The sequence below is a fragment of the Eublepharis macularius genome, chromosome 11 (genome assembly GCF_028583425.1).
Source record: "Eublepharis macularius isolate TG4126 chromosome 11, MPM_Emac_v1.0, whole genome shotgun sequence".
In the NCBI taxonomy this organism is placed as follows: domain Eukaryota; kingdom Metazoa; phylum Chordata; class Lepidosauria; order Squamata; family Eublepharidae; genus Eublepharis; species Eublepharis macularius.
Window position 1 is genome coordinate 3,708,385 of NC_072800.1, and position 10,501 is coordinate 3,718,885.

A 10,501-nucleotide genomic window follows, 5' to 3' on the forward strand; every position below is an offset into this window, starting at 1 on the left:
ACCGAGGGTTCTCATTTTTTTCCGTACTATCAAAGATCCTCCAATTACACCCACAGTTTTAGGTTCTGGTGCTACTCTGCTTTGGAAATCGTATCGCTTGATCAGCTATACATACTCAGCTATACATACATACTCATGACTGGATGGTAACATCAAATGCATGTGGAAGTGAGCCAAACCATGAAAGATCAAACACTGCAGAGAGAATTTTTACATCACCTCAAGTGGGAGGCCTTTCAGAAATTCAGCTGGGATTAACCAAGTTAGAAAAAAACCACATTTTATGGAAATGGACAGACTCCTAACATACCAGGGAGCAAGTAGTCAAGAATGAATTTAGGCATACAGAGATGTGAGCCACAACTGCTGCCTGGAAGCCTAATAGAGTTGGGAAAGGGGGGCTGAAGAAACAAAACAATAAGAACAAATACAAGAGCCAGCCTCTCTCCAGAAACGTTCACGCTGTTTGGTAGCATTTCTGTGTGTTGTCTCAGTGATTCCACTTCTTGAAGCAAAGTTAGCAAGTGGAGAATTCTTATAAAGGTTTTCCTGATTTTTGGAAAGATTTGACTAATGTGTAGTGAAAATGTAGAAAGAGAACAGAGCAAGCTTAAAGCTTTGTTGGTGAGGCACCCCTTGAAATCACCCACTGTTAAATAACCGACCCCTGACCTGTGCAGTGGTGTGGCACATATTCCAGTCCCGCACTCTGCCACATCGCGGTGATTGCCATGGCAATTTGTGTCTGCGGAGTCCTCAGGTTCTAGGGGAATTATTTATGCATTTATTCAAGAGATTTCTATGCTGGCTCATCTGAGTACTGCTTGTGACAGCTTACAATTAAAATACTAAGTCTCGGGGACTCATCAGTGCAGGGGCATTATTTTAAACAGTCACAGGGAGGTTAAAACCTCGTTGACTGAATTAAAGCAATGCATTAACCACTAGATCACAGCACTACTTGGTAACTGAATGCTCCATTACAACCAGGGCTTTTTTTCTGGGAAAAGAGGTGGTTGAACTCTCTATTATTGTATGTGCTTCCCGGAAATGCATGACGACATCCGCTTCCCGGAACCCAGCACCATGCATTATGACGAGATAAATGTTAGTAAGCTTGGGAAATTACAGTATTATGAGAAAGGATTTTTTCCCTTTCTATATCCTCTACAAAAAGTGAAATCTTCCATTCCCTTTCCCAAACATTTCATTTCTTTCCAATCATATTTTAAAATACGCAAGAAGGAGGGGGCCTCTAAAAATCCAAAACCCATCTCACAGATCTAAATTCTAACAGATTCCCTCTGCCAGCATAGAAAAAAAAATCCAAAGTTCTTTCTCAAAATTCCACAGTCCGAAATTCCTAATCTAATTAATATTGACTTTTTCAAATTTTCAGGGAGGGTTTTGCTTTACTGGAGCAAATCAAAATTAGATACTCAACTTTAGCTGCATTCGATCTATACTTAGTTTAAAAATGGCTTTTTTTTGTTTCCTGCCAACTGTACCTTACCAATGGCTAAGCTGTTGTGACATTGTGAAATGCTAATAAATATTCCAATGTCCCAGACAAAAAATATTCATAAAACTTCCTTAACACCATATGACCACTGCAAGTTCAGTGATGTTAATCAGCTGAGGGTGGGGAGAACCATTTGAGTTACAGCTGTTAAGATATAAGAACACCTATATGCTGATGAATATATTGATGAAAGCCTTCTGTGACTTGGACACAGCTATCCATTCCTAGCATAAAACTGGAATAACCATAACTGATATTTTAACTAATACAAAAAACCATAACTGATATATTTAACTAACACTGAACCAATCTGCATTCAAAAGCTGTGGGAACCACAACAATGTCAACTTCAGTCAACAAAAGAATGAAAGCAACACACACGCACACACACATACATGCACAGCCCCACCCACCCCCATGAAAAGAAAGCAGAATGAACTCAAAGCAACACACACACACACACACAGCCGCCCACCCTCCACAGCCCAGTTCTCGCACGAAATCGCGCCAGGAAGACGCTGTCGTTCCAGGAGCTTGGCGCGATGTTCCGTAGTCGGTAAGCAGTGTGAAAATGGCCGGCAAGTAGTGAGGTTGGTGCTCTAACGCATCACTCTTCCACATTTAGGCATCAGCTCTGCTTAACAGGATTCTCTAACAGAGCTCAGAATTTATTTATTTATTTTATACCCCCACCTTTCTCCCCAATGGGCATCCAACACAGCTTACATCATTCTCCTCGCCTCCATTTTTTCAACCCTGCGAGGTAGGCTGGGCTGGGAATGTGTGACTCGCTTAAGATCACCCGTTGAGTCTCCATGGCAGAGTAGGGGATCGAACCTGAGTAGCCCAAGTCCTTGTCCATCAGTCCAGTCAGTACCCCACATCGATATATAAGCTATATGGATATATATCATTCACACCCTAACATTGCAACATTAACGTAGCATTAATGTTACAACGAGGCTGCGGCATTCATAATTTTGGAAATATTTTCCACTGATGTTTGCAGTAACTCAGAGCTTCTGTTTCTCTCTCTCACCTGTTGCTTTGGTACCATTTTCTTTTGGCTTTATTTTCCCCTCAATGTTCAGAGCCAGTCAGTAATCCTCTAGGGACCCCTCAGGTGGTAACAACAACAACATTCGATTTATATACCGCCCTTCAGGACAACTTAATGCCCACTCAGAGAGGTTTTGCAAAGTATGTTATTATTATGTAGCCGAGGAAATTGGTAAATTTAACACATAGCCAATAGTTATGAACAATGGTCTCTCTAATCACTTTCAGCTTGCTTCAAACAGCTTGTCTCTTGCTTAAATTTAACACTGTCTGTTATTCTTAGCTAATTGAATTTATGTAGACCAAGGAAGTTGTTTTAGGACCGAGGAAATTGTTTTATTAACTAATAAGTGTTATAATACTGTTCTGATTAACTAACATTTAGAAGGATTAGGTAAATCTTTCTTCAGTATAAAATACAGCTGACAAGCTGACTCAGCTAGATACTGTTGAAACAGGAAGCCTGTAGCTTGAAAAAGAGGAAGTCACAGCATTGTGTATCTCAGAATAGACTGCTTAAAAGACAAGACTGATGATTTATGAGAATATGTCTGAATTTATGCCGCACTAAGGAAAGGTCATGTCTGGAGCAATGGTCTTGATGATAAGGATTTTGTTATCTAAAATAACCTGCACTCAAAATGAAAGCAGAAGCAATGTAGACATGTTTATCTAAAATGTCAGTTGAAGTGCCTCGCTGTTAAATGAGAAAACAGATGTATTTTATATGAAATGAGCTCAGCTTACCCGGATACCAACACCATGTGATGTGTCTATATGCTGAATGTATAAAATGAGGAACTGTGAATGAATCGAGAGCTCAGTTCTTTGTGGTGATAGCCACACTGGGCTCTGCCGGCAATAAACATCATTCCTTCCTGAAGATTCTGTTTGGTCTCAATTCTTGGGAACACGAAACCCTGCTACATTTTGGGGGCTCGTTCTTCCGGGATTGAGGGGACCATTGGGGTGCCCCCTTGACCCCCAGTCCGTGGCCGCTGGTTCTAGACTGGTAGTGGACCTGTGGGCGCCCCCTGAGTTTTTCAGGAGCAGGCCCTGCCTTCCTCGGGTGTCAGCGGTGCGCCACTGGGGCGTCAACGACCCGGTGACGGAATCAGGAACGAGTGATCCAGGAAAGTCCCGGGACAAGTAAGTATGGAGTAACTGGGGTTACCGTTTCCTTTTGAAACGAAGAGGGGCTTGATCACCCCCTAGCACGGCCCAAGTAGGGGAGTCGGTGGGACTCTTCCGAACCCGCTGTTGCTGTAGGTACTGGGTTGGAAACTTGTCGTGTGAATGACACGAGTGGAACGCCCTAGGGCGATCGGTGTAATTGAATCTCTGAGACGCAGTTCCTGGCTGGGCGACTTCGTCAGGTCGTCAAAGACGAGAAGCGTTTGCGTAGGGACCCCTGAGAAACAGACCCCCTACTGTTTCTTGCTGTTATTTGTTCTCCCTAGTCTGTCTTGTCTTGTCTGGGCTCTGTGTTGATAATGGGTGGTTCATGCTCATCCCCAGAAAATACCCCCCTGGCATTGATGTTGAAACATTTCCAGGAGGTGTGTGGAGGATGGGTCCAGTCAGGGGAGAATCCAACCCCTGAGCTGTTGGAAATTTTCTGTACCTTAGAGTGGCCTACATTTGATTTAGGCAGGCCAAAGGAAGGGACTTTTGATGAAACAACTGCCCTAGATGTTTATCACTTTACTCTTAAGTATCATGATGATCAGATTATATATGCACAGTCATGGTTTGATACTTGTTTGAATCCCCCTCCCTGGGTTAAGAACTGGCCGGGGTACCGGGCTAGGAAGAAGGAGGTGCAGCTTATGGCCCTAGGGAAAGGAAGGAGGATGAATCCACAGTCAAGAAGGCGACCACCAAAGGGAGGCATTTATCCTGTGGTGCCAGTAAAACGAGATACTGCCTGCCCCACTGCCCCTCTAGAAGCTAGACTCCAGCCAAAGGCTAAACCTGTTAAACAAACCCAAGAAGAAGAGGTGCCCCCACCACCATATGCTCCCTCACTGCCTAGAGGAGGAGAGAGAGTGGAAGGGCCTGTAAAAGAGCAAGTAGGGGGAGCTGGGGGTGGACCAAGAAACCCCTCCAATACTACCCCTGCCAAAACCAGATCTTAAACACGGAAAGAAGATGCAGAGGCAGAAGATGAGTATAAAGATATCCCAGAGCTAGAAAAAGAAGGGGGAGAGAGCAATGTCTATCCCTTGAAGGAAACTAAAGCCTGTCCCCTAAGAGAGACAATGGACCCTCGCTCTGGGACCTTGCACTTAATATATATACCATTTACAACTACTGATCTGTACAATTGGAAGACTCAAACACCTCCATTCTCAGATCAGCCAGAACCGGTGACTACTTTGTTTCAGTCCATAATTAATAGTCATAAACCAACTTGGCAGGACTGTAACCAGCTCCTGATCACGTTCTTCAATACAGAGGAACGCAAACGTATTATACAAGGAGCTAGGAAATACCTAGCAAAGCTAGTGAAAGAAGGGGAGGATGCAGAAACAAAAGGTGAAAAAGGCATTTCCCATGGCAGATCCAAACTGGGATGCCAATGAGAGGGAAGGCTTGGCTAGACTAACCGGGTACCAGCAAGCCCTGATGCAAGGAATAAAGGCTGCAGGGAAAAAGGCAACTGATATGAGAAAAATACAAGAGTGTCAACAAGGACCAAATGAGCCTCCCAGTGCTTTCCTAGAAAGGGTCTACCAGACCTACCGTCAATACACTCCCTATGTCCCAGAAGCAGAAGAAAATAGGAGAATGGTTTTGAACATTTTTGTCACCCAAGCAGCAGAGGACATTAGAAGGAAAATACAAAAGCAAGAAGGGTTCCTGGGAATGAATATAGAGCAGCTGCTTAAAATTGCCCATAAAGTTTTTTCTAATTGTGAACAGGAAGCACAAAGAGAGACCAATAGGAAAATGAAAAAGAAGGCAGAATTGCTGGCTGTAGCACCGGCCCAGCAGCCCCAACAGGGACAGTACCCCCCTGGAAGGGGACGTATAGGGGGTACCCTGAGAGAGAGAAGAGGAGGCAGACAGCCCCTAGATTTTGAAACATGTGTGTGGTGTTTTAAAAGAGGGCATTGGAAAGATGAGTGCAAAAAGAGGCTACAGAGTATCAGGGGATGTGGAAGAGGACGAGATGATAGAAGAAGGAAAAGATGGGACCCCCAGAGCCGAGGGGAAGTCCGAAATGGAATGTATAAAAGATGAGGACCAGCCATGGAAGCAGCATTAAGAAAGAACAAATATGGGTGGCAAATAAACTCTGAATGGGACGAAGAATGGGAGGCATAGGCCAGACTGAGCACCTTCAATCTTGGCCCCCAGGAGCCCATGGTTAAAATTTGCATGGGGAGCCAAAATATTTCTTTCTTAACGGACACTGGAGCTGAACGTTCAGTAGTAACTCAGCCAGTAGTCCCAGTGACAGATAAAACAATCATTGTAAGGGGATTTGTTATGAGGCTACCCAGAAGTTGCTAAAGGTGCTATACAAAGCTGGCTACAAAGTGTCACAGAAGAAAGCACAGCTCTGTCAGCCCCAAGTAAAATATTTGGGATTTGATATATCAGAAGGAATCAGGTCCCTGGGCCATGAATGCAAGGAAGCAGTCTGCTCCATTCCAGAGCCCTCCTCCAGGAGGTGAGTGTGTGAATTTCTGGGGTCTGCAGGGTATTGCCAAATTTGGATTCCCAACTTTGCAGAAACAGCAAAGCCCCTTTATGAAGCTACAAAGGGGGGAGAACGGGATCCTTTTTCTGTGGGGAAAAGAGCAGAAGCAAGCATTCCAGACTCTTAAAGGACAGTTGCTGGAAGCCCCTGCCCTGGGTCTGCCAGACCTTATGAAGCCTTTTTGCTTGTCTGTGCATAAGAGGAATGGCACAGCAGCTGGAGTATTAACCCAGCGTCTGGGAAATTAGGAAAGGCCAGTAGCATACCTGTCTAAGCAGTTGGATGCTGTAGCAAAAGGCTGGCCAGCCTGTCTCCATGCTGTAGCAGCCACAGCAGAGCTAGTCAAAGATTCGCAGAAGCTGACTTTGGGACAGAAGGTCTGTGTTAAAGTCCCACATTCTGTGCTCGCCCTGATGGACTACAGGGAAGAGATTCGTTCACAAATGTATGCATGACCACGTATCAGAGATTGCTGAAAACCCACAAGTGAAGCTAACTGTAATTAGTGCTCTCAACTCAGCATCCTGACTGCCAGTAGATGAGGAGAGCCCAACCCTTGATTGTCTCCGAACCATTAATGAAGTTTACTCTAGCCGAAAGGACCTGACTGATGTCCCATGCCAAACCCAGATATTGATTATTTTACTGATGGCAGCAGCTTTGTCGAAAATGGGGTTAGAAACGCAAGGTATGCAGTAGTAACTTGGACAAAGAATATAGAAGCTAAACCCTTGCCACCCAATACCTCTGCTCAGAAAGCTGAACTTATTGCGTTAACCAGAGCCCTTCAGCTAGCAGAGGGATTGAAAGTTAATATTTGGACTGACTCTAAATATGTATTTCTGACCCTGCATGCCCATGGAGCTTTGTATAAAGAAAAGGGCCTCATTACTGCTTCAGGGAGAGGAATTAAAAATGGACCTGAGATTTTGCAACTGCTCCAAGCCGTAAATGCCCCACTGAAAGTAGCTGTTATGCACTGCCGTGCCCACCAGAAGCCACTGAGCCCAGTGGTAAAAGGGAACCGTCGGGCAGATGAAGCAGCTAAGGCGGCTGCCAGGGAAGAGTATTTACAGTCGTTGAGCCTTCAGTGCCCTCTTTTCCAAGTCCAGATGTCTGATTGGACTCCAAAGTATTCCCATGAGGAGGAGGACTAAGCTAGTCCTCAGAATACCCGGAGATGTGATGGCTGGCTTCAGTTTCCAGATAGAAGACTCTTTGGGCCAGAATCAATTGCTCATGCAGTAGTAAAAGCTGTCCATGAAGCCACTCATTATGGAAAGTCAGCACTAGCAGAGTTACTAAACAAGGATTTGTATATAAACTACATGGACTGTGTGCAGCTGTTTCCAGAAGTTGTGTCGTGTGTGCCAGAAACAACCCCCGACAAGGACCAGGTCCACCTCCTGAGTTCCAACCCCCGGGGTCTCTGCCATTTCAGTCACTAGTTGTAGATTTTACTGAATTGCCACGGTACCAAGTATTCCGATACTTGTCAGTGTTTGTTGACTCATATTCTGGGTGAGTAAAAGCATTTCCTTGTAAAACTGAAAAGGCCAAAGAGGTAGTTCGGTGTCTCTTAAAGGAAATTGTAGGACGGTGGGGTCTGCCAGCAGTTATTTGAAAATGTCCCCATTTGAGTTAATGTTTGGTAGTCCACCTCCTATTTTACAAGGTGTTACAGGAAACCCTTGTCAGTTGGGAGATCTGAGACTCAGGGAACAAGTTATAGCCCTGGGTAAAACTTTGCAGAAAATTCAAAAGTATGTAGGAAAACAATAGCCTTTGCCAGTGTTTAATCCAGTCCATAAGTTTCAGCCAAAAGATGAGATTTGGGTAAAGGACTGGCAAGTAATTCTAATGGGACCTAAATAGAAGGGCCCATACACTGTCCTGTTAGCAACTCCCACTGCTGTAAAGGTAAAAGGCATTGCAGCTTGAGTTCATTGGACTAATATTAAACCTGCTGCCACGCCTTGAGTTTCAGAGATCTGTCCAGACGATGCCCTCCGTCTCTGACTGAAGAAGCTACCCTCTGGATCTCAGCCTACCGGAAAAGGCTGAGATTCACAGGCAACAGTTCCGGGGCCTGGTACCTGAGCACTCCAGAAGGCTGTTCAGGTTCTGAAGAAGCTCTGGTCTAGCCACTCCTGGGCTGGCTAGTCTACCCACAGCTGAAGCTTTGATCATCGGTGGACTACAGTAACAGTTAATGTTTTTTCGTGTTTTCTCCTATACTTTTACTGGTTGTGCACTTTTCCTGTGTTTTGTTTTCCTTTTCTATTGCTTCTATAAGTTTAGGATAGGTATCCAAGAAATAGTTTGTCCTGACTGTGGCTGTCAGCATTATAATAATACACCTTGTCCTCGTTGTTTCCTGTCTACTCCTCCTGCTCTCCCACTCCAGGAGATGCCACCACAAGAGAGGCATCCTAACATTATATCCAGACTTAATTTCTGATCAATGTCATCATAAGTATCTTGCTGGTGTGTGTTATCTTAAGGGAAAGCTGGTAGAAAAGGCTTTGCTCTTAGTGGGGGTGTGCTCTAACTGAAATTATATTTCTTCCTTGTTATATTTCATGCATTATTTGCTTAATACAGTCTACTGTTTCAAAAATTGACAATGTTAGCAACTCCAGTGTCGCCTCTGCCCAGTAAGGGAGCCCCACCTGCGGCCCAATTACTGACACTGTCCCCAGAAAGGGTGCGCTTACTTAAAATGCGCAGCTTAGAGTCCTCAGGACCTGATGAGGAGGAGGGGGCGTATTGACCCTAGAGGGAAGATATACTGTTATTGTTCGGCCTCTTCTGCTTCGCTATCAAGGCCGAAAAGGGGGGAAATGTAGCCGAGGAAATTGGTAAATTTAACACATAGCCAATAGTTATGAACAATGGTCTCTCTAATCACTTTCAGCTTGCTTCAAACAGCTTGTCTCTTGCTTAAATTTAACACTGTCTGTTATTCTTAGCTAATTGAATTTATGTAGACCAAGGAAGTTGTTTTAGGACCGAGGAAATTGTTTTATTAACTAATAAGTGTTATAATACTGTTCTGATTAACTAACATTTAGAAGGATTAGGTAAATCTTTCTTCAGTATAAAATACAGCTGACAAGCTGACTCAGCTAGATACTGTTGAAACAGGAAGCCTGTAGCTTGAAAAAGAGGAAGTCACAGCATTGTGTATCTCAGAATAGACTGCTTAAAAGACAAGACTGATGATTTATGAGAATATGTCTGAATTTATGCCGCACTAAGGAAAGGTCATGTCTGGAGCAATGGTCTTGATGATAAGGATTTTGTTATCTAAAATAACCTGCACTCAAAATGAAAGCAGAAGCAATGTAGACATGTTTATCTAAAATGTCAGTTGAAGTGCCTCGCTGTTAAATGAGAAAACAGATGTATTTTATATGAAATGAGCTCAGCTTACCCGGATACCAACACCATGTGATGTGTCTATATGCTGAATGTATAAAATGAGGAACTGTGAATGAATCGAGAGCTCAGTTCTTTGTGGTGATAGCCACACTGGGCTCTGCCGGCAATAAACATCATTCCTTCCTGAAGATTCTGTTTGGTCTCAATTCTTGGGAACACGAAACCCTGCTACAATTATCCCCAAGGTAGCTGCATAACCAGCTCAGTCAGGCTGTGTGTTCCTATTGGTGGCCTGTTTGGTGTAGAGGTTAAGAGTGGCAGGACCAGGGCTTTTTTTCAGCTGGAACTCAGTGGAACCGAGTTCCGGCACCTCTTGAAAATACTCACATGTCTGGTGGCCCTGCCCCACCCCGATCTCCAGACAGAGATAAGTTCCCCTCATTTCCCTCTTAAGAGTTCCACCACCTCTTTTCCTAGAAAAAAAGCTCTGGGCAGGGCCCTAATCCAGAGTACTGGGTTTGATTCCCCGTTCCTCCGCTTGAAGCCAGCTGGGTGACACTGGGGCCATCACAGCTTCTCAGAGCTCTCTCAGCCCCAACCACCTCACAGGGTAAATCAAATACTGTTATTATTGCTGAAGACAAATAAAGCCAATGCCCCCAGTATGAATTAGTGTCAGGATGGTAGAAAACATCCCCACTGCTGAGCTGCAGTGTGGGCAAAAAGGAGGGTCCTATTGCTTCCTCAGGGACCAGAATATCTCTGTGGGATTTTTGTTCACTTCTGATGCTTTCTGAATACTTACCAAAAGGAGGCCATTTCTTGCA

The 10,501-nt window shown here is 44.3% G+C and overlaps 1 long non-coding RNA gene across 1 annotated transcript; it reads left to right on the forward strand.

Annotated features, from left to right (window-relative positions):
• The first annotated feature begins 2,751 nt into the window (after positions 1-2,751).
• Positions 2,752-9,862, forward strand: LOC129337256 (uncharacterized). Its single transcript, XR_008597803.1, has 2 exons — positions 2,752-3,730; positions 8,272-9,862. It is a non-coding gene; the product is annotated as an uncharacterized LOC129337256 (long non-coding RNA).
• Positions 9,863-10,501: the final 639 nt, after the last annotated feature.